This window comes from Rutidosis leptorrhynchoides, chromosome 2 (assembly GCF_046630445.1).
Source record: "Rutidosis leptorrhynchoides isolate AG116_Rl617_1_P2 chromosome 2, CSIRO_AGI_Rlap_v1, whole genome shotgun sequence".
Classification (NCBI taxonomy): Eukaryota; Viridiplantae; Streptophyta; class Magnoliopsida; order Asterales; family Asteraceae; genus Rutidosis; species Rutidosis leptorrhynchoides.
In genome coordinates, this window is record NC_092334.1 from 309,469,285 (window position 1) to 309,475,686 (window position 6,402).

Below are 6,402 nucleotides of genomic sequence, written 5' to 3' on the forward strand. Positions count from 1 at the left end.
ATTCCCAAAATCTCATATTTCGTTTGATTTGATTTTAAAAAAGTCGTATTTCTCAAATACTTTAGGGGTATGTTATGTAACTTATAAGTAATAATTTCTATCATGTCACTTTCATGTAAATAGTAAATTAATTAATTTCATTTTATTTACTATTCATATGAATAGTAAATAAATTAATTTTGATTTACTATTTTGTTACTTGAGTAATATATATACATCATATATATTTTTATTTGACGTCTCGGTGTATATGTGTGTGACCCCGAAGGCTCAAATGAAGTTGGCCATATAGTTATATGTTATACCTTGCACATTAATCCTACAGACTCCCACTTGTGCATGGCACAACACCAAGTAACTATACAAACAATAGTAAGCATCTAACAACACGTCATTGTCCCCAAATTCATGTGAGGGTAGTTTCTCGAATCTGTTTATGGTAAGTTTTAAATGTCATTCGTCCTTTTGTTTCAGATACTTTAGTTAAACTTGAGATATGGATCATCGGTCATTCTCATTTGTTTAACAATTTTGTTTCTCGATCTTAGAACTGAATTAGATCACCAAATTAATTAAGTATCATCTTAATTACATATGGGTGCAACCACACAAATATCTTATTCATTCATCGAGGAGCTCAAAAAGTATCTAACTCCAAACATTTTAGAGGAACAAATCCTATATTGCATACACGTGTCTATCACGAGCTTTACATTATACCCAATAATGGCCTTTATAACAGCCTTATTCAGGACAACGTTTAACCATATCAAATTACAATGCTACACTCATCAAGACGGGTGCATCTCAAGTCTAAGGATACAAAGACATAATCACTAAAAGATTCACTACAAACAACGATCCATGTAGTGACATCTCATGGTTAGGTCATTTCAATATTCATCATCAATGAATACATATGAATTTTGGTCTCAACAAGTTAACTATTCATCATCGATGAATATAACCAAAATTTCACATCAATCTTAATTCATGTTATTCCCATAACATGACCGATTAGGGAGATTTTGAATAATCAACAATTATTCATGGATTAAACATGCTAATATAGAACACAGTGATATAAATGAAAACGATCATACCAACTATATATCAATTCATTAATATAAAACTACTTAATGTTCCAAAAATATCCAAATACTAAATTACAAATGAAAAAGATCAGCAGCATAACGAAGTCCAGTATTACTAGAATGATCATCATGCTTGTTGTGCATCATGGGCTTCATGAACGGATCAGCCACATTATCATTTGTATGAACCTTTAAGAACACTAATATCATTCCTCTTAATGACTTAATGAATGTAGTCAAACTTTTGAAGAACGTGCCAGATACATTCATGTACATGTGATTCTTTCAAAAGTATATTAACACTCAAACTATCACATTACATATTATAGAAGATTAAATGTTGTGTACTACTCTGAGTATAACAACAAACTTCCTTAACCAGAAAGCTTTCTGAGCAGCTTCTCAGTTAACAATGTATTCTACTTTTGTTGTAGATTGTTCAATAGTGCTCTGCCTAGAGCTCTTCCAATCAACTGTCTTGCTCATCATGACAAAGAAACAACGTGACTGGATCGAGAATCATCTTGATCAGTTTGGAAACTAGAATCAGTATAAAACTTAATACTTAACTCTTCTTCCAAACCACCATAAACCAAGAACATATCATTAGTACTCTGCAAATACTAAAGAATATTCTTAACAACAATCCAATATACTTCACCTGGATTATGTTGACAATGACTCGTCAAACTCAAAACTAATGAAACATCGAGTATAGTACATATCATGGCATACATAATGGATCATATAGCCGAAGCATATGTGATACATTTCATTTGTCTCATCTCATCTGCTGTGATAGCACTTTTGAGAATTTCTCAAGGTTATGCCCTTTTGCATTGGCAAAAATCCATGCTTGGAGTTTTGCATGCTAAATCTCTGCAAGATAATGTATGTACTTTGATTCACACCATTAATCCAATTGGATCTATTGTATAGATCCTCATTCCAATAATATAAGTAGCTTCATCAAGATCCTTTATGGAAATACATTTTTCAAGCCAAGACTTGACATCTTGCAAGTTGGAATGTTATTTCTAATAAGTAATATGTTATCAACATATAAGATCAAGAAGACTACTTTGCTCCCACTAGCTCTAATGTAAACTCAGGGCTTATCTTGGTTTTGAGAAAAATTAAATACTTTGATTTTCTCATTAAACTTAAGATTCTAGCTCCCGGATGCTTGCTTTAATCCATAAATGGATTTTAGAAGCTTGCATACTTTATTAGGATGCTTAGGATTCATAAAACCTTTCGGCTGAACCATATATACGTCCTCGCTTAGGTTGCCATTCAGGAAAGCGGTTTTGACATCCATTAGCCATAGTTTATTATCATAAAAAGTAACCATGGCAATAAGTATCCTAATTGTTTTAAGGCTCGCGATTGGTAAAAAACTTTCATCATAACCTTTTATCACCAATCGAGCTTTAAAAGTGTTTACATTACCGTCCATATCAGTCTTTCTTTGAAGACCCATTTTTACCTCATTTTCTTACAATTGGGTAGAAGATCAATCAAGTCTCATACTTGATTATCCTTCATAGACTGCATATCTTTATTCATAGAATCTAGTCATTTTCAGATTCAGGATCTGATATGGCCTCACGTAGCTAGAGGGTTCATCATAATCTCTTAGTTTAGGTTTATCTAAATTAATCAGATAATTAAACCTCATAAGCTAATGAGGTCTACTAGATCTATAAAGTGCAGGTTTAACACGTTCTGGCTCACCAACAGTGCGCTCAGTTTCAACGTGTGGATTGCTAGTGCTTACTGAAGGTATGTTACTTTAAAGTACTTGAATTTCTTCAAGATCTACTTTACTCCCACTGACTTCTTGTAAGAGAAGATCTCTTTCCAGGAATTCAGCAGACCGAGCAAAAAACACGTTGTCTTCAGCTTGGTAGTAAAAGTAGTAACCCATTGTTTCTTTTATGTATTGTACAAAGTAACATTAGATAGTTCTGGGTTCTAATTTGTTTGAAATGTCATGCTTCACGTACGCTTTACAACCCCAGAATTTCTGATAAGACAACTTGGGATTTTTCCCATGCCATAACTCATATGGTGTCTTTTCTACCTTCATAGTTGGAATCACATTGAGTATGTCGGCAGCAGACTCTCATGCATATCCCTAAAAGACGGTAGTAGAGAAATCAGATTCATCATAAATCAAACAATATCAAGTAATGTTCGATTCCTCTTACTCAGACACACCATCGTGTTGTGGTGTGTAAGGTAGAGTGAACTATGATACAATCCCACAATTCTTTAGGTGGTCCAAAAAACTCTTGATTCATAAACTTACTTACTCCATCGGAGCGAAGTGCTTTAATGGTCTTTCCAAGTTGATTATCTACTTCATTTTGGAATACTTTTGAATGTTAAGATAGCTTTATGTTTATGTTTCAGTAAGTGAACATAATCATAGCTACTGTACTCATCAGTAAATGTAATGAAGTAAAATTAACTAAATCTATACATTGTTCTTAAAGGGCTACATACAACAGTATGTATTAGTCCTAAAATATCTTTAGCTCTTTTACCTAAATCGGAGAAAGAAGCATTTGTCATCTTTTTACATAAACATGACTCGCATACATCAAATGACTCAGAGTTAATTGATTCCAAAAGTCCATTAGATTGGAGTTTTGAAATGCATTGTTTGTTTATATGACCAATATGACAATGTCACAGATAGGTCTTATTCAAGTCTTGCTTGAAGACTTTGGTGATGTAGGTATACACAGAATTCTCATTTGAAATTACACTATGCATATCAATTTCAAAAATACCATCACGTGAATAGGTATTAAGATAAATGTATTATCCTTAGAAACTGAAATACCTAAGCGTGTAAATGCAAGTTCAATACTAACATCTTTCAAACTATGTCACTCGCAGTATTGAGAGCATAATGCTACTGTTCCAACAAAATAATAAGACCACTTAGAGAAGTAAGTTCAGAGGTACCAATAGCTTTAACAAAAACTTGATCCCCCTTGCCTACATGCAAATCCAGTGTGTCTTTCTTCAGTCTATTACTTCTTCTCATTACCTTCATATTGTTACAGGTGTGAAGACCACAACCAGTTAACAAAGATCTAGGAATCACTAAAAGAAGTATATAACTATATATAGAATATACCTGATTTGCTAGTCTCACCAGCGTTGCCTTTTCTCAGCTCAGATTGGAAGATAGGACAACTTCCTTCTCTAATTGCCAACCTTTCCACAATGGAAACATTTGGCATCTTTTGTTGAGATTTCCTTCTTGGAAGGTGCAATATTTTTCCTAGCAAATGATTTGTCATTTTCCTTCCACAAAGTATTCGACTTATTCTTTTTCACCCTTCAATCCTATTTCTTCCTGATTATCATTATCGAACAACATTCGATAATCATTTTGCTGAGCAGCAGCAACTGCCACAACAGGGAGAAAGGATATGGGTTCTAAAATTTATTCAACTTCCAATTATGCTTGAGAACAATTCTCAGGTTGCAGTGTCAGTCTAGGAAGTTTGAACATTGAGTTTATCCTTCTCCAACAAAGAAGGAAGTGTGTTTTGGTTTACATTTTGATTATTTGATATCTACAACAGATATAAGATTCAATTTAGTATTTTCGATATTGAGCTTTAATAAATTAACTATCCATGTTTTTATAATATTTTTAAAAAACAATTAATTTACGAAAGCCTAAGATCCACATAGAGGTTCCATAGCCACATCTGTTGATCAGCTTGCAGTTATGGAGTCTATTGGTAGGTAGCGGGTACCAATTGCATTACAAGTACAACTCTTAGATCTTTATGGGACCTAGAGATATTTGTAGTCCAACAAACCACTATTATCTAATGGCATGTTTGTCCCATCATTGCCTAGAACTCAGGTCTCACCGTGAATATGATTAAGTCATCCAATTTGGAAACAGTGGAAATTCACGCTAGTCTCACTAGATCAAAAAATCCACCTAGTGGCTATAATTAAGCCTAGTCTCACTAGATCAGAAAAATAACGAGGAGTGTTTGCAAGCTCATTGGATGGCATGACTTAAATTTGACGGGTATTTTGGAAAAAAGTTTGTGTCAACAAATAATGCATGCACACAAGATTCGCTACACTATTAGTTAAAAAAACATTTTAACCAATTGTATATGTCGATTATGTTTGTGATCTAATTTGTTATTTAATTTATAGGATATAAAAATAACAAATACACAAACGTGTATCATTTTAAAACAGTTTTAAAAGATGTCGTCCACATATATTATTTGACTTTCAAAATCATTTAACATTAAACTCGTTAGAGTTTAACTTATTTTAAAATCATCAATTTTAATCTTTGAAACTCGTTTAGAGTTTTATTTAATGTTTTCATCAAAAACATATATAACTTGAGTCTCAAATTTATTTAACTTTAAACTCGTTAGAGTTTAACCTTTTAAAATCATCAATTTTAATATTTGAAACTCGTTACCAGTTTTATTTAATGTTTTCATCAAAAACATTTAGCATATATATTCTAATCAACAATTATATATAAATGCAAAATTAAAACACAACCATGCATCACACACACATAGCCTAGCCCAAAAATCCTATGCTTGATCCCATGAGCCGACATAGGATCAAGAGGTCAAACTAAGGGTAATATCGTAGCTCCCACTTATTTCAAGAATCAAGTGAAAACTTGACAAACGCCATCGTTGTCAACTTGACCTGTTAGCCATCTTCTAAGTCAAACTCCACGTTGCATCTTTATCTTTAATCTTCATCTTATTACATTTATTTAAAATTGAAAAATATAACTAATCTAATACTTTTACAATTTAGAATAAACTTAAATACAATACTACGAAAATGAAAAATAAATATAATACAATTTTGGCTTCAAAATGGCCTTTCTTATAAAAAATAAATAATCAATATGACATAATATTGCAGTAATCAACAATCATAACAATCACATATAATCAAACACATAGGTCGGGGCATTACGGGCTATGTATGCAATCACAATTTTAGTAACTACATTATTAAAACTTATATATGGCTTGTCCATGGTTATAATGCATGTGTATAACCATGGAATATAACAATCAACAATTATAATAAATATTCAAGCCATAACAATTAAATCTACAATTTAAAATAGTGATATTCTTTCAATCATATTTGTGCGTCATAAGGTTAAGTCTAAATCAACCGTGTTGACTTTAAAAACCAAAAAGGTTTCGACTTTTACCAATTCACCACAAAGCTAAATCTAAAGAAAATCACGCGACAATTAAGATGGTGT